Below are 26,604 nucleotides of genomic sequence, written 5' to 3'. Positions count from 1 at the left end.
GCGTCGACGGTTATATTCATTTCTACTTGTGAAGCTTTAGCAGGAGCAGTACCTTGTCCTCTCTGGAGCTTGAGGCCGTGTGCACATTTGGACTTCATCTCAAGCTAAGCCATTTTCCCCTGTTTTGTCTACCCTTGTTGTCTTTAGAGTTTTAGTGAAGGTTGACTAGTGCTCATCTCCTTCCATCCCTAGTCGTAGCAATACACCAGGGAAAGTAGAGCGAGGCACATGATCGGCGATAGCTGAGGGGGCTATATAGAAACGTTAGTTGAGACAGGGTGATGCTAGACAAGACTAGGAGATCTCTACTTCCCCCTTTCCCTAGTGTCTGGGCTCCTGCTCCCTTTTCCCTCTGTGTTGCATTTACACCTGGCGTGACAATAGCATAGTGGTGAATATCAGTTCTTTTTTTTTTAGATATTTTGATACTTTTCTCTTTCTTTTGCCACCATAAAAATGGAGCATGCCATTTTTAAATTGAGCACACTTTACAACTCTCTTTCTAGACAATTCTCCAAACTGTATAGTGAGGTGTAAAAACCTGTCTAAAACACATGACTAAATTTAGTGCATTATTTTTGTGGGGGATTTTTTTGTAAATTTCTTCAATTGTTTGTAAAATATTGTATTCAATGACCATAAGTGAACAAAAGAAATAGGAATAAAAAAATTCAGATACTAGATGTAACAATGGGATTAGCTCATGACTCACTTTGTAGGGCAGCTAGAAGTATATGAGGGGGAGGGGCATAATTGTAGGTAGGGTTATAAGAGAGGCAGTAGGGGTGAGGGCATTAAATTAAACTGTGTCAAAACTGTGCAAAGGTCCAGCTTCCGAAAGACTGGATTTTTTTTAAAAGTTTGGTTAGGCAAGTGAGCAAGGGATCAAAAGGGTTTCCTTTATATATTAAAAGGGTATCCCTGGCAAGCGGGGATTTTTTAAAAAAAAACTGTTTGGGGAAGCTTAGGGCTCTTTCGGGGTAGTGTCCCTAGGAGTAAGTGGAAGATAATCAGTCAGATGGGTGACTTGAGTGCTACTGAAAACATGGTTGCGGTTTTGGGTAATACATTTAGTTTTTGATTGTTGAGTTACTAAGCATTTGTAACTCTTAGAACTCCCTCCATAATGCATTTGTAAACATCATTGATCTTGTTTGCTTTAATAAAATGTCTGTTGCGGCTAATTTTCATATTTACCTTTTTAAAATACTTGGAAAATCATGTACACGTCACAAATGCTTACTATTTTGTGTTGGTATATCACATAAAAGTCTAATAAAATGCATTTACGTTTATGGTTATGATGTGAAAAAATGTGGAAAAGATCACGGGGTATGAATAATTTTTCAACGTACTGTAAGTAGTATTCTTGTGAATGAAGTTACAAAGAGAGTGAAGAAGGGCTGGGAAACTGGGTGTAATACTGGGGTCTGGTTAAATTAGAAATACGTTTCTCATGTGTGCTAAAATAATTGTATATGGAAGAAAGCAAATTGGACAATATTAGAGAGATCCAGTCTAGCATTGCTTTACTTACATTTACATCAAACATTTTAAAGCAGACCTATTAAGTTTTCTTCATGGGTTGTAAAATACAACTTATATAATACAAAGCAGTGAGTGGATCCAATATACAGGGTGGGCCATTTATATGGATACACCTAAATTAAATGGGAATGGTTGGAGAGATCAACTTCCTGTTTGTGGCACATTATTATATGGGAGGGGGAAAACTTTTCCAGATGGGTGCTGACCATGGTGGCCATTTTGAAGTCGGCCATTTTGGATCTAACTTTATTTTTTCAATGGGAAGAGGGTCATGTGACACATCAAACTTATTGAGCATTTCATAAGAAAAACAATGGTGTGCTTGGTTTTAATGTAACTTTATTCTTTCATGAGCTTTTTACAAGTTTATAACCACTTATAAAATGTGTTCAAAGTGCTGCCCATTGTGTTGGATTGTCAATGGAACCCTCTTCTCCAACTCTTGACACACTGATAGCAACACCACAGAAGAAATGCTAGCACAGGCTTCCAGTATCTGTTGTTTCAGATGCTGCACATCTCGTATCTTCACAGCATAGACAATTGCCTTCAGATGACCCCAAAGATAAAAGTCTAAGGGGGTCAGATCGGGATACCTTGGTGGCCATTCAACTGGCCCACGATGACCAATCCACTTTCCAGGAAACTGTTCATGTAGGAATGCTCGGACCTGACACCCATAATGTGGTGGTGCACCATCTTGTTGGAAAAACTCAGGGAACGTGCCATCTTCAGTGCATAAAGAGGGCAACACATCATCATGTAGCAATTTCAGATATCCAGTGGCATTGAGGTTTCCATTGATGAAGAATGGCCCCACTATCTTTGTACCCCATATACCACACCATACCATCAAGATACGAGATGTGCAGCATCTGAAACAATGGATGCTGGAAGCCTGTGCTAGCATTTCTTCTGCAGTGTTGCTCTCAGTGTGTCAAGAGTGGGAGAAGAAAGTTGCATTGACAATCCAACACAATGGGCAGCACTTTGAATACATTTTATAAGTGGTCATAAACTTGTAAACAACTCATGAAAGAATAAAGTCACATTAAAACCAAACACACCATTATTTTTCTTATGAAATTCTCAATAAGTCTGATGTATCACATGACCCTCTTCCCATTGAAAAAAATAAAGTTGGATCCAAAATGGCCGACTTCAAAATGGCCGCTGTGAGGAGCTGTCCACTTACTAAAGACTATGATACTTTGTCAGCAACGGACCACCATTTTTGTCAATATTATTGTTGTGTTTTATTGGTGATTTACTATTTGTGTTTTGTATAGTTCTGCTAACTTGTCAGTATGTGCACTTGATTCACTTGTAAAATGTCCAGCATTCCACTAATCTGTATCTCAGGATATCTGTATCTCAGGAGTATCTAACCATTGTTCCAACAGCCAATAATCTCATTATGTGTGTGTAGATTGTAGACACAGTGGAGTCATCACCACAGGGGGTCTTACATGCAGTCTCAGATGAAGGCTTCCAGAATATTCTTCATTGTTTTTAGCTAACAGTAAATGCTTAAGGGGGAGGGTGATCACTTCTGACCTGGGAGGGGACTGATCCCAGCGAAAGAAAGGACAGACATGTTTTAGTCAGAGTTGTGTGGAAGGATTGAAGGAAGAGGATGGAGACCGTGTACTTGGAAGGATGGATGGATAAACAAGTTACCATTATGGATTATATCATTTAGATTTAATCTTTCTTAAAAGGACTGCTGCTACTGGATACCTGTGCTTTCATCATTTTATCTGCTGTCAAGATCATGGACTGTGGCTACAGACTATACTGGCTGGAGATACGAAATCTGTGGGCCAACCAAAAGTTGGGAGACAGTGACTATGGCCTGATACAAAGACAGTGGAACTACTGAACCAAGATTGGGAACTTGAGGACTGAGAGAACTGTATTTTGGCCATTTACCTGGAAATTCTTTATTACTATGGCTGTGATCAATAAAATATTGTTGCATCGTTAACCTGCCTAGGTGATTACTTACAACCTACAACCTCAGATCTTTACAGCCGCCATGGTCACCACCCATCTGGAAAAGTTTTCACCCTCCCACATACTAATGTGCCACAAACAGGAAGTTGATATCACAAACCATTCCCATTTCATTTAGGTGTATCCATATAAATGGCCCACCCTGTACACAATTATGTAGAATTTTCCAGTTACGTGTCTGTTTTTTTACGTACTTGTATTCTCCACAAAAAAACAATTCTGTGGCCTTTTTTCTGCATTTTGCTGCTCTCCTCCTGAACATTTAGGAATAATTTGACAAATGGACATTCTTATTCCTATGTCATTATGGTGTATCATAGAAGCATAGAAACATAGAAAGGTAGAGTTTGAAGGGACGTCCAGGGTCATGTGGTCCAACCACCTGCTCAATGCAGGATTCATATAATATCCATATAATATAACCGAATATCCATTACAATCTGACCAAGAAGGAACAATATCTAGAGGAATAATAGCACACAGTTCACAAGTCCAAGGGAATCTACAGAACAATTCCACATCTCAGAGTTATAAGAATAGATTCTTGAAGTTTGAAGTTTTATGAGTAACAGAGTAACTCTACAGAGGCAAAACAGCCTTTAGGATATACATGCCTTTTTGAAGGCTATCATATACAGATAATAGCCTTGAGATAAAATCTAAAACATGTCTAGAAACATTGAGTCAGAATATAGTTGTTTACTGAAAATCTATAAAGTGTGGTAACCTTATATATTCCCTGAATGCTTAATGGGTATTTGACATTCAGCTTGAACTCATGTACATAAGCAGATAGAACACAGAATCATGACCCTGTCCTTAGAGGAACAATATCACTAGAAGATGACTAATTGTTTAAATCAGGTTTTTGTGTTATTGGTACTGGAAGGCTCTCATTGACAGGTAACACCCTTTACACCACTTATAACACAGGATCCATCATTCACAGTAGTTGATGTCTCAGCTGATCTTGTGTCCCCCTCCCTTCAAAATGACCTTTTCACTCACTCATAAGACGTGTCAATGCAAATGTACTTGTTGACGTATGGATTTTCTGAAAAAAGCACCACAAAGTCTTTTATTTTTTTATTTCTAATACAGATTGTAATACGGGAAAAAACATTGCAAAAATGTAATATATATACAGTGAAGGAAATAATTATTTGATCCCTTGCTGTTTTTGTAAGTTTGCCCACTGACATAGACATGAACAGTCTATAATTTTAAGGGTAGGTTAATTTTAACATTGAGAGATAGAATATCCAAAGAAAAATCAAGAAAATCACATTGTAAAAATTAGAGAAATTTACTTGCATTTTGCAGTGAGAAATAAGTATTTGATCCCCTACAAACCATTATGAGTTCTGGCTCTTACAGACCAGTTAGATGCTCCTAATCAACTCGTTACCTGCATTAAAGACAGCTGTCTTACATAGTCACCTGTATAAAAGACTCCTGTCCACAGACTCAATTAAACAGTTAGACTAACCTCTACAACATGGGCAAGACCAAAGAGCTCTCTAAGGATGTCAGGGACAAGATCATAGACCTGCACAAAGCAGGAATGGGTTACAAAGCCATAAGTAAGACGCTGGGTGAGAAGGAGACAACTGTTGGTGCAATAGTAAGAAAATGGAAGAAATATAAAATGACTGTCAATCGACATCGATCTGGTGCACCATGCAAAATCTCACCTCTTGGGGTACCCTTGATAATGAGGAAAGTGAGAGATCAGCCTAAAAATACATGGGGGGAACTTGTTAATGATCTCAAGGCAGACATTACGCACTAAAGGTTAAAAGTCCTGCAGTGCCTGCAAGGTCCCCCTGCTCAAAAAGGCACATGTGCAGGCCTGGATGTTTCTGTGAGTTATTGGGAGAAGGTGCTGTGCTCAGATGAGACAAAAATTGAGCTCTTTGGCATTAACTCAACTCGCCGTGTTTAGCGGAAGAGAAATGCTGCCTATGACCCAAAGAACACCGTCCCCACTGTCAAGCATGGAGGTGGAAACATTATGTTTGGGGGTGTTTCTCTGCTAAGGGCACAGGACTACTTCACCGAATCAATGGGAGAATGGATGAAGCCATGTACTGTATAATCCTGAATGAAGACCTCCTTCCCTCCGCCAGGGCATTAAAAATGGGTCGTGGCTGGGTCTTCCAGCAAGACAATGACCCAAAACATACAGCCAAGGCAAAAAAGGAGTGGCTCAAAAAAAAAAAAAAAACTACCCATAGTAAGAACCCCTCAAATGAGGAAAAGTCAATTAACCACAAGTTTCAGAACCACATAATGAATATTTTAAAAAATATCAAATGCGGTCATTTTTGACCGAACAGAACAGCAGGGTTAACTAAGATGGCCAATCCCAACTCACAGTAATCCTTCGGTCTCTAACTGTCACTGGGGGAAACGCAAACTAGTTAACTCCCTGTATCCCACCTGACATACAGGAGACAGTAGTATGAATGTGCAAACTGATGCCATATAATGGCCAAAATACCAATAGCATCTTCTGTGTTTATACATACAATACATATCTACTAAAATAGCTTTAGAGGGGAGTGGAGTGGGAATCTTCAACCACCCCCTCACATTATGAACAGGCGAAACACTCATTCATTGGCTGATTGTTTATGAGGCCCGAAAATCACTGTTGGATGCTGAATAGGGTGCATGATAATTTTACCAACTATTCTGTCACCATACAGTTTACCAAAATTATATTATGTAGCTGTAACATCCTTGTGGTGACCAAGAGTGGAGGGACTGTAGGACTGTGAAGCCATGGCTGATCCTCTTTAAACATCATGTCAGACTTTTCGACAATAGAAATGAATTTAGAGAACTTCCATATGCAAACAGTGAAAGAGAGGACATGCTACTATATGAATCAGATGACTATTATAACTCAGGTAGACCGGCAGCTTCATTGTAATGTAAGAAACATATTTCCAATAAATCATGTTACGCTAGGCTGCAGGTCTCCCCGCCTGTATAAATATGGCTGACACCGTATGTGGATATAAAACATACAAAGAAACAATAAAAGCAGCCTTACTAATAATGGATAGTTCCACTCAGGTTTGGCAGGTCATATGTTTTATACAAAGCGAGCATTTCCTATGCAAACGTTTGCTGGTGATCCATTAGATTTCCCTTTGCAAGTCTAATATTATTTCTTCTGAGAGATACTGCCCTCTCCATCTATTCTAAAGATAAATGCCGTCAAAAAAACAAATTATAAGTCGATCTCCATTTCTCATATTTTTTCATAAATATTTTACATTCGTTATTAGCCTCATAAACCATATGAGATTCCTGATTACACATTCCATAGGAAGCCTGAGAAGACGGATGTGGATTATTTCAGCGCGGTTTATACATTTTATGAATACAGCTCTGTGACATATTTGCAATTGAAAAATTTACATTTTTGACAATTATTAATTTCAGAAATCCTTTTATGGTGGGTAATGCATTTGTAAGTTAATTTTCAGACATAAAATATAGGCAAGCAGTTTGATGTAATATTTCATACTGCGGAATGCCTGAGTATATATGCAATCTCTTAGGTATGCTGCTTTAAATTACTGTAAATCAACTACCAGATTGAAAGAATGTTTCCAGATCTTGCAAGTAATAATCTAAATGCACTTATACACAAGGCCTGATATATTAGGGTACTGTCACATACCTAAAGCAAGGCACGAAGAGAAGTAGACAACAAAAACCTCTATCTATTTGTGGTCACAAAGGTCACAATTTACTGTGGAAGCTCCGCACAGTGTTGCTGACATCCTAAAGCACACAATCTTGATCTAAAACCCAATTTACTCAACTTGTTTACCCTCTCCTTTTTATCATAATACAGATCTTACAATACAATGTTTCTAAGTTATACATACAGTGTAAAAAACATAGTTTGCAATGCATGAAATATCTAAAAGGAATCTGTCACCAGGTTTTTGCCACCTTATCTGATAGCATCATGATGTAGAGATAGAGCCCCCAATTCCAGTGATGTATTACTTACTGGGCTGCTTAGTGTAGTTTTTACAAAATCGCTGCTTTATTAGCAGGAGATTATCACTAGAGGACTACTTGGCCAGCTGCTAGGTAGTCCAGCCACGCCTCCCAGCACTGATTGGTTGCTTTCTGCTTATGCACAGTGTACACAGAAAGAACTGATAGATCTGCAGCAAATGAAACAGAGTTTATTAAACTGCAGTACCAAGTAAAATAAGCAATATATCACAGGAATCAGGGTTTCTGCCCATACATCATGTTACAATTAGATGAAGTAACCAAATTCTCATGAATGTTTAAATGGTTCTTCAGTTGTGACAAATCCGTGTGCAAAATGTCAAAATACACATTCTGTTGATTTTCAAAGAAAGGAAATCTATCAAAACCTCTGCAGGAGACAAAGGCAAATATGACTTACTTATTTTAATCTATCAGTACTCTTTAATAGTTGAATCTAGCACAGTGAATAAAGTTTACATTTTGCGAAAGTTTGAGTACCTTACGAGTTCATTCAGTAGTGTAATGTTAAAGGGAATACACGGCAGATCTTTGCTATGTAATATAAGAACAGCATAAGGCAGGGACAGAGACACTGATTTCAGTGATATCTCACTTATTAGGCTGTGTGCTTTTTTCTATACAATGAATGCTTTATCACCAGGAGATTATCACTGCCCAGACTAGCTCCCTAAAGCTAAGCAGTCTGATCACACCCCTTCCTCTGATAATCATTTCATTGTTAATATATAATGTACATATAGCCTGGTGTGGGCGGAGGACGCTTTCTGAGCTCTGCTACATGCTACATCTAAAAACTCTGATGGTGTCACAACTGCTGCACCCAGTAATCTAAGTGATACATCACTGGAATCAGGGTCTCTTTTCCTACATTACGCTGCTGGTAGCAAAATCTGGTGACAGATTCCTTTTAACTTTATACAAGACAGACATAGACAATGCTAGATACAAGTAATTTGGGTGATGATTTAAGCTATTATGCTTACAAGTATTGTATATGAGCTTCTCTAAGCAGCTGCCTGGGCATCTGAAATGAAAGAATATTGACTCTCACAGTGGAGGAGGACACTAAAAATGATATTTAAAGTGCTTCCTAACTTGCCGTGACTTACGTATGTTGTTCTAAAGGCTACAGTATTTAGATGAGGAAAGATATTGCTGAAGTTAAAGCAAGATCTTTAGGATTTTTCAGCATCGCCTTACCTTTTTGATATTGCACAATAAAATAAAACAGCTGGTGTTTATTGCAGGTCATTGTCTTCTTATGTAAAAATGATGAGACAACCTGAGCCATCCTATGGCAACTTCTGGTACTGCAAAATAATCTAGACTACAAATAAAGAACTACAGTGCAAAGCCACATTATAGCCGTGCTGTGACAAAGTGCAGCTTACTGTATGGCTGAATACATATGTGTAAGACTTGATTGATTTTCTTAATAGTCAAGTTATTTATAAACTGCAGGTTTTCATTCATGTGAATTAGTAGTTAGAAAATGAATTGAGTGAGAGAACAGTTTAATTGAGAAATGTCAAGTCGATGGCCATTTCCATTCTATAGTTACATTTTTTGGCCGAGCCTACAGTAACCTGAAAGAATAGCAGAAGTCAGCAAGAAGTTCTCCACCAAATAAAAGCATGAGGCTACAGGCTTAGTGCATTTATATAGATCACAGTGCTATCAGGTATTCTTTAGGCTATGTGCCCACGATGCAGAAATGCTCCAGATTTTTCCTGAGCGTTTCCGCATCTCCCTGGCAGAAAAAACGCATGCGGATTGTACATGCGGATTGTACATGCATTTTTCCTGCCAGGGACAAGCCGCAAGTGAAGCGTTTTTCACATTTTCGCATGCGGGTGTCAAGCGCTTTCCAAGCGATTTTAGCATCACTTGGAAAGTGCTTGCAACCGGCATGGATTTTATATAGTGTGACCAAGTTAGTTAAAAAAAAGAATAAAAATGGTAAAAAATAAAAAAAAACATATACTCACCTTCCGATGTCCCCCGGTCTCCATAGCGATGCGTCCGGTCTTCCCGGTGTCTCGCGGTTGTGTAAAATGACCTTCCATGACGTCATTTAGTCATGTGACAGGTCGCGACGTCAGCGGTCGCGTGACCCGTCACATGACTAAATGATGTCATGGCAGGTCCTTTTAGACCATCGCGAGCTGCCGGGAAGCCAGGACGCATCGCTATGGAGACCGGGGGACATCGGAAGGTGAGTATAATATATATTTTTTATTTTAATTCCTTTTTTTTACAGGCACTATGGTACCCGGGTCTGGAGGAGATTCTCCTCTTCTCCAGATCCGGGTACCATCCGCACATTGAATCGCTTAATATCCGAACGTGCACATATGGTGATGCGGATATTAAGCGATTAAATGCAAGTCAATGGCGGAGAAAACGCCGCGATTATGCAAAATAATTGGTAGTGCTGCAGATTTTTCCGCAATGATAATCCGCAGCGGAAATTTCCGCAGCATGTGCACAGCACATGAGGATTATCATTGGGGAACATAGCAGACCTGCTAACAAGCGTTTAAGCGTTTCTGCAGCGGAATTGCTGCTGCGGAAAGGCTTAAAAAATGCATAGTGAGCACACAGCCTTATAATAGAAAGAGTACAATATTTATAGAATACACATGTCAGCTGCTGCAGCACCCCTTTTGAAGATTAAGAAGGAGATTCCTGTCCAATATTGATAGCACTCATTCTTCTTATATTTGCACTCATGTTTGTAATAAACTCACTTGTGATTTTGCTTGCTCTAGATGGCATGCACACAACCCAACAACCCAGCCAACACTGGAGTAATGTGCACTTTCCTTCTGTCGGATAATGTGTGCACCACCCAACCAATAAGTTTATATGATTAATATGTATTAACCATATTTCATTTGTGCACTTTATTTTGGATTGATCTTTGATTTTGTGCCAACTTTGTTTCTTGTTAATTCTGCTCTTTAACACTTGCATTTTCTCCTGTAATTGACCACTGGACTGCCAACCTTTTTATGCTTTACACAACTGCCTTGACCTTTTGGATTTAAGCCCAGTTAACTCTTGACTATATATTTGGTTTTGAATTGTCACTCTCCTAAACTCTCTGGTCTTGACCCGTTTTGAACTTTATCTCACTCCACCAGCCAGCATCTACTATATGGATGTAACCCAAGGGCCACTGAAGCAAAGGCCAGATACCTGTATTTGGTGAATGGGTGAACACCAAGGAGCTCTTGGAAGTTGGAACAGGATAAACTGTTGTCTGTAGACACCTACAGTGGTGTGAAAAAGTGTTTGCCCCCTTCCTGATTTCTTATTCTTTTGCATGTTTGTCACACTTAAATGTTTCAGATCACAAAACAAATTTAAATCTTAGACAAAGATAACACAAGCAACCACAAAATGCAGTTTTTGTAATGAAGGTCTTTACTATTAAGGGAAAAAGAAATTCAAACCTACAGGGCTCTGTGTGAAAAAGTAATTGCCCCCCATCCTTAAAACATAAATTATCTGTGGTTTATAACTTTTTGGGAAGCTGAGTTCAATTTCCCTAGCCACACAAAGGCCTGATTACTGCCACACCTGTTCTCAATCAAGAAATCAACTAGATTAAACCTGCCTGACAAAGTAAAGTAGACCAAAAGATCCTCAAAAGCTAGACATCATGCTGCATTCCAAAGAAATTCAGGAACAAATGAGAAACAAATTAATTGAGATCTATTACTCTAGAAAAGGTTATAAAGCCATTTCTAACACTTTGGGACTCCAGTGATCCACAGTGAGAGCCATTATCCACAAATGATGAAAACATGGAACAGTGGTGAACCTTTCCAGGAGTGGCAAGTCGACCAAAATTACCCCAAGAGCAGAGCAACGACTCATCCAAGAGGTCACAAAAGACCCCACAACAACATCCAAACAACTGCAGGCCTCACTTGCCTCAGTTAAGGTCAGTGTTCACAACTCTACCATAAGAAAGAGACTGTGCAAAAATAGCATGCATGGCAGAGTTGCAAGACGAACACCACTGCTGAGCAAAAAAAAACATAAAGGCTTCTCTCAATATTTTGCCAGGAAACTTCTTGATGATTACCAGGACTTTTGGAACAATACTCTGTGGACTGACAAGACAAAAGTTGAACTTTTTGGAAGGTGTATGTCCCATTACATCTGGCATAGAAGTAACACAGCATTTCAGAAAAGGAATATCATACCAACAGTAAAATATGATGGTGGTAGTGTGATGGTCTGGGGCTGCTTTTCTGCTTCAGGACCTGGAATAATTTCCTTGGTAAATGGAACCATGAATTCTGCTGGCTACCAAAAAATCCTGAAGGACATTGTCGAGCCATCTGTTCATTACATCAAGCTGAAGCGCACTTGGGTTATGCAGCAGGACAATGATCCAAAACACACCAGCAAGTCCACCTCTGAATGGCTTAAGAAAAACAAAATTAAGACTTTAGAGTGGCCTAGTCAAAGTTCTGGCATTAATCTGATTGAGATACCATGGCATGATCTTAAAAAGGCGGTTCATGCTCGGAAACCCTCCAATCTGGCTGAATTACAACAATTTTGCAAAGATGAGTGGGCCAAAATTCCTCCGCATTGTAAAAGACTCATTGCCAGTTATCGCAAATACTTGATTGCAGTTGTTGCTCCTAAGGGTGGCCCAACCAGTTATTAAGTTTAGGCAACAATCGCTTTTTCACACAGGGCCCTGTAGGTTTGAATTTCTTTTTCCCTTAATAGTAAAGTCCTTCATTTAAAAACTGCATTTTGTGTTTACTTGTGTTATGTTTGTCTTATATTTAAATTTGTTTTGTGATCTGAAACATTAATGTGTGACAAACATGCAAAAGAATAAGAAATCAGGAAGAGTCCAAACTGTTTTTCACACCACTGTGTATGAGTTGTTTATTATTTTTTGCAGGAGCCAGATCACATAACTGTATAATTCTGGATGCAGTTTCTGAAATACCCATTATTTTAATATGAAATGAAGCTCTAGATGGCAGTCCATCAGTGATTGACACAAAAGAAGAAACTTCTGCAGGAAGAGATAAGTAATGGATAAGAAATATCACACATTTCTGTATAGTCATCAGGTTTTGAAATCATAAAGTAAAGCTCTTACAGATGTTATTTATAGACATGTCAGAAGAGAATTTATATTAAAGTATATTATATAGTAAAACAGATGACCTTACTTTTGTCATTTTATGGTTACATTTCCATTTCTAATCTTTCTTGGACTAGATCAGGTCAAATAGGTCCAAAGCAAAGTATTGATGTCACTTGGCTATCCAAGCTCCCTCCCAACTTTACAAAATGAATGTATCAAGAACACTCTATTTTTGGGGAATTGTATTCACTACTAGCACACTAAGAAATTATTGGCCCCTGTCAGATGAAACAAAATCCTCTGTTATACAGAAATAAAAGTATCTCACAACTCATGTCTTAGAAGAACTTGCTGTTCTACCTATTGCTCCTCATTCCAGATGCATCCTTAAAGCGACTCTTCACCCCGGAACTGAAAAGTGACTATACATTCTTCATGTATTATCACCCTACTTGGTGCCCACTGTTTCCCTCTCCCTGCCTCTTCAACTCAGATCGGAGTTCAATTCCTCCTGCTAACAAGATGGCCACCTCAGTTGAAGGGAGAGTGCACTGGTAAGTCTAAACCACATGTGTAAAACTCCGGCCTGTGGGCCAAATCTGGCCCACAGGGTGATTATATTTGGCCCCCGACACCAGACCCGCCACCCCTGCGTGGGGCCATTATTCTGTATGGAGGACTATGTGGGGTCCATTATTCTGTATGGAGGACTATGTGGGGCCATTATTCTGTATGGAGGACTATGTGGGGCCATTATTCTGCATGGAGGACTATGTGTGGTCATTATTCTGTATGGAGGACTATGTGGGGCCATTATTCTGTATGGAGGACTAAGTGGGGCCATTATTCTGCATGGAGGACTATGTGGGGTCATTATTCTGCATGGAGGACTATGTGGGGTCCATTATTCTGTATGGAGGACTATGTGGGGCCATTATTCTGTATGGAGAACTCTGTGGGGTCCATTATTCTGTATGGAGGACTATGTGGGGCCATTATTCTGTATGGAGGACTATGTGGGGCCATTATTCTGCATGGAGGACTATGTGTGGTCATTATTCTGCATGGAGGACTATGTGGGGCCATTATTCTGTATGGAGGACTAAGTGGGGCCATTATTCTGCATGGAGGACTATGTGGGGTCATTATTCTGCATGGAGGACTATGTGGGGCCATTATTCTGTATGAATGACTATGTGGGGCCATTATACTGTATGGAGCACTATGTGGGGCCATTACTCTGTATGAGGGACTATGTGGGGCCCATTATTCTGTATGGAGGACTATGTGGGGCCTATTATTCTGTATGGAGGACTATGTGGGGCCTATTATTCTGTATGGAGGACTATGTGGGGCCTATTATTCTATATGGAGGACTATGTGGGGCCCATTATTCTGTATGGAGGACTATGTGGGGCCCATTATTCTGTATGAAGGACTATGTGGGGCCATTATTTTATATGGAGGACTATGTGGGACCCATTATTCTTCATGGAGGACTACGTGGGGCCTATTATACTGTATGAAGAACTATGCGGGGCCATTATTCTGTATGGAGGAATATGTGGAGCCCATTATTCTGTATGGAGGACTATGTGGGGCCCATTATTCTGTATGGAGGACTATGTGGAGCCCATTATTCTGTATGGAGGACTATGTGGGGCCCATTATTCAGTATGGAGTACTTTGTGGGGCCCATTATACTGTATGGAGGACTATGTGGGGCCATTATACTGTATGGAGGACTATGTGGGGCCCATTATTCTGTATGGAGGACTATGTGGGGCCCATTATTCTGTATGGAGGACTTTGTGGGGCCCATTATTCTGTATACTGGTTGGCCTGCGACTTTGCATAAGGTTTTCATTTTGGTCCTCTGTGTGTTTAAGTTTGACATCCTTGGTCTAAACCATGCCTCCCCTTGCTTTCCTGGGCTGTAAGATAGGAAAGACAGGGGAGGCATGGTTCAGACTTGCCACTCTGCTCCCCATGCCACTACGCCAGTCATCTTGGAAAAAGGAGGAACAGAACCCCAATCTGAGTGAAGAAGGTAGAGGGAGGAACACAGGGTGCATCACGTGAAGTCACTACACATACTGTAGGTAGGGTGGGGGTGATTATAAATGATTTCTACCCTGGCAAAGTCTTTTTTCTTCTCTCATTTTATTTATATAAGATGATGCGATAGAAAAAATCCAAAGAAACAATAAACTGATAATCTAAATTATGTTCAATATCCACATGATAGTCAGGCTACGCTTTCATGAACATACTTTTGGTCTGACTCCTTTCTGCAAAAAAAAAATGGCAATAGGACCAATGTCATTTAATTGAGCTGTTCAAATGACTGTTTTTTACACGGTATCCAAGGGGTAACATTTCTCCTTGCGAAGAGTGACATGTTAAGCATGTCAAGATGAGGAGACTTTTAAGCTGCAATGCTCCTCTGGGAAATATGCAAATTGTCTCTTCAGAGAGAAAGAGAACTAGAACTCTAGTGTCACCTATAGGAAGTAGCAATCCTAAGACTCTCCAAAGAGTCTTGTCACATGGCTATTATTCTAAGTCATGTGACAAGACTCATTGAAGAGTTAATATTGACTTTTAGGATTTCTACTTCCTATAGGTGGCACTAGAGTTCTAGTTCTCCTCCTTCCTGAAGAGACAATTTGTTTTTTAACACTGAATAAATGTCCATGTGAAAAAAAATCACAGCACGCACTAGTCCCTCCCTTAGTTTGGATGAGATTTGCCAATTCAGGTATATGGGTGCACAAAACAAAATCAGATCCTATGTGGATCAACCAAAGCATTCAATATTTATGGATTCATTGCAATTCTCAACATAAAAAATTAATATGATGTTTTAAATTTTTCTTACTGCCGATGTATGAAAACAGATGCCATAGAAATTTCCTGGATGAAAATCTGACAATTTTTTTATATGCTCTTATGAACTTAGCCTTACAGTCTTATGATTGTTTCCTTCCAGAATTTCTGTAATATCATCCCACCCAGAGAGTGCAACCACTATGGGCATAGAAAGTAACCAATCTGCTGAAGTGTTGGTTAATACCACAAGGCCAGAATAGTTTATTCTAAAAACCTAGTGAGTTTTATGGTGCATTCACCACATCATTTTGTACATGTGCAAAAGGGTGTGGACAACCAATATGTTTTCTAATTTAAGGGTATATATAGCTATAGATGGTACAGAGCTTGTTACATGACTGAGGGGGCTAAACAGCTCTTCTGTCACATAAGAGGGCATATAGATAGATAGATAGATAGATAGATAGATAGATAGATAGATAGATAGATAGATAGATAGATAGAAAAAATGTTGCAAAGGTTCATTTATATTAGTAGCCATCATAAATATATATGTGGATATTGTTATATAATACAAAAAGAGCGCGGTTTGCACTTCAGTCATTTCTTTCGTTGTCTGCCAAGTGTTAATTGCTGATATACTATCAATGTTTCCCTTATTTCCTACATCTTGTAGGTACAGTACATTAGATTATTAAGCATTACCATCCATAAACACTTAAGAGGATATAAAGTATTTCTGATTTTTTCTTAGAATATACTAATTTCTTTTTACCACTTTATAACTACAATTTCAGGCAGATGTCTACAGATGTAGGAAGAGCTATGCTCACAGATGGCGGACTACTTGGCTCATCACACCATGACACTTAGACTTTTTACATTGGCCCCTGCTCTGAAACAGGCAATGAGTCGTTTTAGATTTGCTAAATCTGTATCTAAGTGTATATTCATGGCAATATTAATAAAGTGTAAAACTAAGTTTGCATAATTATAAGGTAATTCATACTTTTCAAAGGACTTGTCCAGGCATATAATATTGATGACTATTCTTAGGATAGGTTACCAATATCAATTTCATGGGGGTCTCATACCCAGCACCCCCTCCGGTCAGCTGTTATTAGCTCCGCCAGTGGCTGGATGTAAACTCTGAACAGAGTTGAACAGCACCGCTGCATGCAATGTGCAGCAGAGACAACAGCAGATTGGCTCCTGTTTAAGACAATATGAGATGATTTGCAGTACCCTAAAGTAACCACTAAGCAGTGTGTGGCGCTGTGTGGTTCCGCTTCGTTCAATGTTTACATCCAGGCACGGCCGAAGCCAATCATGGCTGATGAGTGCGGGGGCCGGGTGTCATCAATATTATATGCCAAGACAACCCCTTTAATATGAGTGATAATAGACAGCGGTATACTGTGTTCCCTCTAAGCTGAACATGAAAGAGTTAAAGCAAGTACTAATGAGGTCAAGGAGCCCAATTACAGATATACCTGTTTGCAGAGTGTGGTATTTTTTAACTCTATCATTTCCAGAGAGCACAGCTTATAGGGAACTGAAAGTGGTGGTATGCTCGCCTTGGGAATTGGAGAATTTATTGATGAATAATAGAATTTATATATTTAGATGTCATGAAAACACCAAGCAATGTTAGATTATCTTCCCTAAAATGGATATGCATGGCTTGCTCGACTCACATACACATTCCTCCTCTGCCCTCTGCTCCTTGTTGTATTGATTTATAATGATTCATGAAAGTTGGATTTCCCATTCAGAAAGCCAATACGTTACATTACCTACTTCATGCCATATAATAACTTGTATGATACATGTATAATGTAATGCCAAATAGTCAATAGCTGCTTTTTAAGGAGTCAATTCAATTATATGATATATGGATAGATAGATAATAGATAGGAGATAGATAATATACCGATAAATAGATATATGGATAGATAGGAAGATGGATAGATAGATACTATATAGATAGATAGATAGATAGATAGATAGATAGATAGATAATAGATAGATGGAAAGATAGATAGGAAGATGGATAGATAGATAGATAGGAAGATAGATAGATAGATAATAGATAGATAGATAGATAGATAATAGATAGATATTCCAAAGCTAATTCCAAAATTCTAATTAACAGTACTCTCAGATTAGTAGTGGGTGTAGAAAAATGCTGTATCTTCTAGTAACGTGAAGTTCTACAGACTTACAGATCTATAGTACCCTAACACAGGTAAACCGAAAACAGCATACATCTTCAAGTCACAACGACTTTTATCCAGGAGAAAAGAGCACACAGATAATTTGATTGACCTAGTTCATCCAGAGAATGACTCTTGACACGACTCTTGATGTGTTCATATACTCCCATACAGAATAAATAGATTTGCTATAATGCTTGCATGTAAAATATATCGTTAGCCATGACAGCCCATATAGCTAAGAACATGTGCCTGGAATTTAACATTGAGGCATATTTTAAAGTGGATAGCTTTAATGGATGCTAGAGTATTTATTCATCAGACATTTACTTGCTTAGCAACATTAATATATTTTAGAATATTGCCCAAGAAGCCACATTCCATTATTGCCATCTCATGCTACAATATATCACCCACAATCATTTCATTACAAAGTCAAGTACATCTGGTCATTGCTGATGGATGATATGTAAATAAGTATCAGGATAAAGAGAGGTAACAGGAATGGTACTTAGTAATAGAAAAGGCAATGTGCAACTCACAAGCAGCTGTTTGTACTGGAGCAGGACTTTGTTGTGCATCATAAATCATTGGTAATGGTAGATCATGTATGGAGAGCACAATCTATATAATGCACCCTGTGATTATCCTACTTTATAGCTGTTTAATTCTTCATTGTCAGTGTGAAATAATAATAAAATAGAAAGTATAAGGAACACTTAATGGAATGGGTAACTAATGGGAATAAGCAGACAAGACCCTAAAGGCTTACCCAAAAGTGTATCCTAATCCCAGGGCTGTGAAGGAGAAGGACTCCTTGTATCCACAACATACAGTAACATCCACAACAGCAGTTTGTCAGTTTGTGTATGTATGCACATATAGTATTCTACATGGACCCATAGAGTAATGGAATATTCATGAATACAGTGGATATCTATCCACCTATATATTCACACACATATATTTACTTACATATATAAATATATGCACACATACACACATATATACACATATAAATGTGTCTATATATTCACACTCATATATTTACTCGTATGTATATATATGCACAAATACACACACTAATATATATATTTTATATATATATATATATATATATTATATATATATATGCACAGCTATATGTGAAAGTATCCACCACATCACCAAAACTGGTCCCTCTCCTTATGTCACTTGTGTTACTCCTCCATGAATAGAAACATTTGTTAAAACATCTGTTCCAATTGTCTTTACAATAGGTGTAATAAAATCGAGGATAGTTCAGCTTTCTATGCCAAGCTATGCTCTATCTAACATTTATTTCTAGTACACTGTGAAGGGAAATGGGAGTTTCAAGACAGGATGCATTACTGTTTTAGATCTGTTCCATTTGCAATGTGTGCTACACAGTGAAGCCTGCCAGCTGATATAACTGCTAAACAGCACTAGTCTCAGGGCAGGGAATCATTTCAATGGATATTAAATATACAGTCTTTTTCCTGTTTTAGTCACCATTTGTATGTGTGCACATAGACATAGAGAGGCAATGCAGATTCCATGACCACATAGAAGAAAGTTCTACCATCTGATGCCCCCATTTTCTTCACCCACATCTTAGTTCTGCCCCCAGCAGTGAATACATTCTGGGTGCACACATCACCTTTAGATCTTACTGATGGCTCCTACCTGCTTTTTCTGGGGACTTTCTCCTTGCATCAGGAAAGTTGGACACAATCTAGACTCAGAAAGTCCTCCTGGTCCTCCAGCCCCTGGCTGTGATCGCTCTCATTATCTCCTTATGGACCAGGAGTATTGATGCTCTCCTGTACAATAAACCAATTCACTCTGCTGCTCTCTTGCAGTGACTGTTAAGCGACAGGTGATCCAGGACAGACACAGACCCCCTGTGAGGGATGCTGGAGATAAATAGCGATGCTCTGCACGATCTGACTATTTATATCCTTTCTGCCACAAAGCAGAGAATTGCTGCATCCTAAGAAGCTGCTTCCTTGGACATCATGCGGCACAATGCAACGAAATGTGTTCAAACTAGAAGGCAGGAGATGTCATGAATCCATTCCTTGCTCGTGCAATTAGCACATCCTACAGTAATGATGATCAATTGCAGAACAGTACAGCTTTCTCCTAACACTTGGCTGTAATGATCCCCAGCAGATGACACTTTCATGTATCTCCTTCCAACATATGCAGTAGTCTCCAAAAATAAAGGGGGTCTTCTGCTTTGGATGGCTGCTGCAAGTACAGGGAATAGAATGTGGCTCTTCCCAAGATGAGAGAAAGGGACAGTGATTTCTTCCTCCTGCTGGTGCTGTGTTACTGTCCTCCACCAGCAGGTGACTGACTTCACTACTCTCTTCTCTGGGCCAGCACTGATGGGATTTCTCTTCTCTGTCAAAGGCAATGCTGCTTCCTTTCACATGCCTTCTGGGTCTTAGTGCTGCTTTGCTTTTTTTTTCAGATCACCATTAGCTGGCAGTGACAAGGTCTATGCAATTCTGCAAGCTGGCAGCTGTTCTGGTGGATGTGTGCTCTTCCTGCTTTCTTAGAGGCACCATGCATTCAGAATGATATTCACCCAGGTGCACAGAGCAATCCTCACTGTGCATCCATATATTGCTGCATTACAAGTGAAGAGAAGCATATTCCTTCCTCCAGCCTGCATATAAAAGATTTCCCAGCCTAAGCTGCTGTATACTGGGCTCTGCTGTCTCCCACCTCCTCCACTGCAATACAGCACAGTCCTCCAATGAGAAACACAGATAATTTGTCAATGCTTCACAAGTGAGAGAAAGATAACAGAGTTATCAAAGTTATCTCCCTGCTTCTTTCCCTCCGCTGTCTCTGGTGCTGGATCAGAGGAGGCCACTTACTTACTGATGGGGAGGGTGGAATCACAGCATGTTGCAGCCAGTTTAACCAATTCACATAAGATCTTACGGCTGAAGAAAAGTCCGCTTTCAGCTACTTTCAGTAATATTGATGCGATGATTTGTACAGAATATATCTTTCTATCTTCATTGTAATGTTAGCGTTAAAAGAAATCTGTCAACAGGGTTTTACTACCTCATCTGAGAGAAGCATAACGTTGGAAAAGATGGAAAAGAGAACCTGAATCCAGTGATATGTCACTTAGGATACTGGATCAGTGTTCTTAGATGTAGAATGCAGCAGAGCTGAGAAAGCTAACTCCAACCACGCCAGGCTCTGTATGTAAATAGTCTATTGACAGTGAGCTGCTTATCAAAGGAGGGGTGGAGACGGACTATCAGGTTCGTGAGACCTAGGCCCAGCAATGATAATCACCTGGTGATAAAACCTTTATTGTAAGTAAACAACAGCACACAGCTTGATAAGAGCCACATCCCTGAAATTAGTATTTTAACCCGTATCTCATGCTAAACTCGAATTATATAGCAAAAACCTGCTGACAAATTCCCTTTAAACTTGTTAACAAACAGTTTTCTTAAAGATGTTCTTAAAGGTTTTTTTTTTTTTTTCGTTTTTAGCCAAGGGTAATCTCAAGCACTTGGAGTCCTTTTTGATAGCAAATCCATACTATCTTGCTCCAGTGAAACTCTGTGTTTTGGCTGCAGTGGTGACATCACTGAACTCAGAGGCTCTGCTGATGTAGGTGGTGTGGAAGTGATGTGCGCTGTCAGTGAAACGTCAGCGCTGCAGCCAAAGCATAGAGACTGGAGCCTAAATCCAGCATTGGAGCAGGGGGAGTTAAAAGGAAACAGACCAGGTTTTTGCTAGCTCATCTGAGAGCAGCATAATATAGGAAAAGAGACCATGATTTCAGTGATGTACAGTATCACTTAGTTTACTGGCTGCAGCAGTTGAGATGATACAATCTGTCTCCTCCTAGTAGCTGGCGACATCTCCCCCAACCCTGGGTCCCCACACAGTAGTATATATAACTCTCATCCTGCTGTACACAGAAGCCCTGCCAATCTTATAAACATTCATTGCTTGCCTTCTCCAGTCTCTTTTAACTGTGCTCTTTGGAACTCGCGCTCAGCCCGCAATTAACTCCTCTATATCCAAGATTTCTTCCTTTCAAATTCCCTTAACCTTCTGGCTCTCACTGAAACCTGGATCCAGCAGTTTGACATAACTGCCGCAGCGGCTTTCTCATATGACGGCCTACAATTTTCACATACCCCCAGACCTAAGAGCAGACAAGGTGGAGGTGTTTGATTGCTCCTTTCATCACAATGTGCTTTCCAGGTCATCCACCCGTTTCCCTCACTTATGTTTCCTTCCTTCAAAGTCCACACCGTTAGACTCTTCAAACCCTTCTCCCTGCGATTGGCAGTTTTATATCGCCCTCCAGGCCCCTCCCATCAGTATCTGGATCACTTTGCCACCTGGCTTCCAAACTTCCTACCTGTGATATTCCCAGTCTCATCATGGGGGATTTTAACATACCCATTGATAAGCCGCTTTCCCCATCTGCCTCTCATCTTCTTTCTCTAACAGCCTCATTCGGCCTCTCACAGCTTACTAACTCTCCTACACATGAAGACGGGAATACTCTGGACCTGCTATTCTCACGACTCTGCTCTCTGCATGACTTTTCTAACTCCCCTCTCCCACTTTCTGACCACAACCTTCTTTCCTTCTCTGTCAAGAATTGTCTCCTCACCCGGGAAACCCCCACTTACAATACACACAGAAATCTATGTGCTATTAATACCCAGAAACTTATGAACAATCTACAGTCATCTTTAGCCCCCATCCTCTCCCTCTCCTGTCCAGACTCAGCATTGCCACACTATAACAACACATTGCAGAGTGCCCTGCATGAAGAAGCACCTGCTACACGCAGAATGACCCAGCATAGATGGAAGCCCTGGCACACAATGCAAAAAAGTTTTCTCCAGCGCTGCTCAAGGTATGCTGATCGTCTGTGGAGAAAATCACTTTCAGCAGAAGACTTCATCCACTATAAGTTCATGCTCAAAACTTATAACTCTGCTCTCCATCTGGCTAAACAGTCTACTTTACCACTCTCATCACATCTCTTGCCAACAATCCTAAATGACTCTTTGAAACCTTCTACTCCCTCCTGAGCCCTAAAGTACAGACCCCTGTCACCAACCTAAGTGCTGACGATCTGGCCACTTATTTCCGACAAAAAATCAATTATATCTGTTAAGACATTCTTGCACAATCCCCTCAGAGTCTGGATCCCTTTCCCTCCCACACCTCAAGTTCACTTTCAATCTTCGAGCCGGTCACCGAAGAAAAAGTGACCAGACTCCTCACTTCTTCTCGCCCTACAAACTGCAACAGTGACCCTATTCCCTCACATCTCCTTCAGTCCCTTTCCCCAGCTGTCACTACCCATCTAACTAAAATATTTAACCTCTCTCTTTCTTTGGGTATCTTTCCCTCTTCATTCAAACATGCCATCATAACCGCTTTACTTAAAAAGCCATCCCTGGACGAGACCTGCACTGCTAACTACTGACCGGTCTCTAATCTTCCCTTCATCTCTAAACTCCTGGAATGCTTGGTCCACTCCCATCTAATCCGCTATCTCTCAGATAACTCTATTCTTGACCCTTTACAATCCAGTTTCTGCTCCTCACACTATACTGAAACTGCCCTCACTTAAGTCTCTAATGATCTACTAACAGCTAAATCTAATGGTCACTAGTCCCTGCTGTTTCTCCTGGATCTCTCTGCCGCTTTTGACACTGTGGATCACCAGCTCCTCCTCACTATGCTCTGCTCTATAGGCCTCACGGACACCGCTCTCTCCTGGTTCTCCTCCTATCTCTCTGACCGCTCCTTCACGGTATCTTTTGCCGGCTCTTCTTCCTCTAATCTTCCCCTTACTATCGGGGTTCCACAAGGATCAGTCCTAGGTCCCCTCCTCCTCTCCTTGTATACTGCCCCTATTGGACAAACCATCAGCAGATCTGGTTTCCAGTATCAACTCTATGCTAATCACACCCAACTATACACCTCTTCATCTGAAATCACCCCCACTCTAATACAAAATACCAGTGCTTGTCTGTCCGCTGTCTCTAACATCATGTCCTCCCTCTATCTGAAACTGAATCTATCCAAAACTTAGCTCCTTATTTTTCCTCCCTCTGTTAACCTACCTATACATGACTTTTCAATTTCCTTGGGTGGTGCCACCATAACTCACAAGCAGCAAGCTTGCTGTCTTGGAGTCATATTTGACACACAACTTTCCTTTATTCCCCATATACAATCACTCACTCGCTCATGTCACCTGCACCTTAAAAACATATCCTGAATCCAACCTTTTCTCACCTTTGATACTGCAAAAACTCTTACTGTCACTCTTATTCACCCTCGTCTGGACTACTGAAACTCTCTTCTAATCGGTCTCCCTCTAAACAAACTCTCTCCTCTCCAATCCATTCTGAATGCGGCAGCCAGGGTCGTATTTCCATCAGACCGCTTCACCGATGCCTCTACCCCATGCCAGTCATTGCATTGGTTACCCATTCACCACAGAATACAATACAAACTCATCTCTCTCACCCACAAAGCTCTCCACAGTTCTGCACCTCCCTATATCTCATCCCTCATTTCTGTCTATCGCCACTCCCATGCCCTCCATTCTGCAACTGATCTAAAACTAACATCCTTCTTAATCCGAACCTTGAACCTCCGTCTCCAAGACTTCTCTGATGCTGCGCCAGTTTTCTGGAATGCACTTCCGCAAACGATCCGACTGATATCTATCCCCCATGTCTTCAAACGTGCTTTAAAAAAACATCTGCTTAGACAAGCCTATCACCGCAACTCACCAACCTAACTCTTCCCTGTCCCCTCCTAAATGTTAATTTTAATCTGCCCCTGCGTATTCATCTGTCTCCACATCCTCCATGCACCAAATAGCACACGGTACCTGCTCTTAGACAGATACTGGCTGATGACCATGTTCTACCTATTGTGTCCCCCCATTTCCATATAGATTGTAAGCTTGCAAGCAGGGCCCTCAATCCTCGTGTAACTGTTTAAATGTGATTCATTGTATTGTTTATATTGTCTGTACATGTCCCTACTTAATTGTAAAGTGCTGCGGAATATGTTGGCGCTATATAAATAAAAAATATTATTATTATTATTATTATTATTATTATTATTATTATTATTAAACCACATGTAATTCGAACTAAAAACAACAGCAAAAATAGCAGCAGAAATACAGCAAAACCTACGTTTTGAACACAGCATTTTTGCTGCCAAGAGAGGAGGTTTTTGCTACATAGAAAGAATGCTGCAAAAATACTTGATGTGAGCACAGCCTTAATTTCAATAATGTCTGGTTTTTTTTTGTTTTACTATTTATTTGCATATATCAATTTTTTTTAGAACTATGATTTTTTTGGGGAGTAGGGATGGGTTGTCACTATCATTAGAACCATTTTGAGGTATATAAAAGTTTTTGTTTGCTTTTTGTTTAATTGTTTTAGTCAAAGCAGTTTGAACAACAATGAAATTCAGATACTACCGTTATATATGTGTTAAGCTTTATTCACACATCAGTATTTTTTATCAGTATTTCATCATCATTTGTATGCTAAACCCATGAGTGTCTCCAAAACAGGGAACAGATGTCAATCTTACAATTATAGTTTTTCTCTGATTGCTCCTCTTCTGGCTCTGACTTACAAACACTGATGCAAAATACTGACCAAATACTGACGTGTGAATGAAGCCTTAAAGAGGACCTGCCACCTTCTGAACGGTGGCCAGTTTTTGTTCTTATTTTACTATGGCAGCTCCCCTGAGTTATCTGGGGTTTTATTATTTGTTTTTTTATAAGTCTGCAATATTATTCCAGAGATTTTTCTATTTTGTGCTCATTTTTATAGTCTTTAACGAGGGAGCGGTGCTGACAGGTATAGATGAGCGGACCCAAACTGTAAAGGTTTGGGGTTTGTATCACACAGCTAGTTTCCGGTGCTGAACTCCGAACATGGACTTCTCCTGGAAGTCCATTGTACAGTTCGGGAGTCTGGGGGGAGAGAGAGAGAGATTTTCTAGCTCCAAAGTTCGGGTCCCCGAATAGTGTTCGGGTTCAGGTTGAAGTTCGGGTACAGTTCTGGTACCCGAACTGAACTTTGGACAAAAGTTTGGTCGGGTAACAGAGCCCGAAGTTTCATGGGTCCACTCATTCCTTCTCACAGGCTAATAATGCAGAACAGACTAGAGACAAATCCTGATTCATGCTGCCATAAAAACTAGTGTTAAATAATAGGGACCACATTTGTGAAACCGCTGGGCTGATTTACAAATTGAAAAGCTATTGAATAATGACGGAAGCAACAGGAAAAAAACAGAAGCAAAGACCTAGTCGTCTTTAAATAATGTGATATTTAATCATTTAGGTTACGGAAACAGTGCTACCAATTTTAATTACATTGTTTTACATTTTAAAACAGTATGGTAATTTTAAAACTTCCTAACAGATGTACTATGGTGGCAGACATGGTGTACATGGATGTCATAGCAACCTATTGGAACTGCATCTCATCTTCTCCACTGCTGCAGATATGCAGTACATTACTGTCTGGAGTATCTGTCCAATATTTTGGATCTTTCTCTTCTTATTGTTAATGTTTAGCTGTGAGCTCTGATCCCCTCTCACAATTCTAAATCACCCTAAAATGGCCGCTGCATTCCCTGACTTTTATACAGGCTATAATAGTCCGTCCTGATGGCTGTGCTATATACTGTGATATCATAGCTTTAAGGCATTAAGAAGAAGCCCACATGGACATGCCTGAGGTCATGTAA

The 26,604-nt window shown here is 40.0% G+C and overlaps 1 protein-coding gene across 1 annotated transcript in view; it reads right to left on the bottom strand.

The window, feature by feature from the left end:
• SGCZ (sarcoglycan zeta) overlaps positions 1-20,573 on the bottom strand; it is a 1,689,841-nt gene extending 1,669,268 nt beyond the window's left edge. The window contains exon 1 of the mRNA XM_073645424.1: positions 19,477-20,573. The gene's annotated coding sequence lies outside the window, so the exon portion shown is untranslated. The remainder of the gene's footprint in view (positions 1-19,476) is intronic.
• Positions 20,574-26,604: the final 6,031 nt, after the last annotated feature.

Source organism: Phyllobates terribilis, unplaced genomic scaffold (assembly GCF_046119375.1).
Source record: "Phyllobates terribilis strain yellow unplaced genomic scaffold, ASM4611937v1 Scaffold_1__5_contigs__length_1240528914, whole genome shotgun sequence".
Taxonomy (NCBI): Eukaryota; Metazoa; Chordata; class Amphibia; order Anura; family Dendrobatidae; genus Phyllobates; species Phyllobates terribilis.
This window is presented reverse-complemented; position numbering and strand designations above follow the sequence as displayed.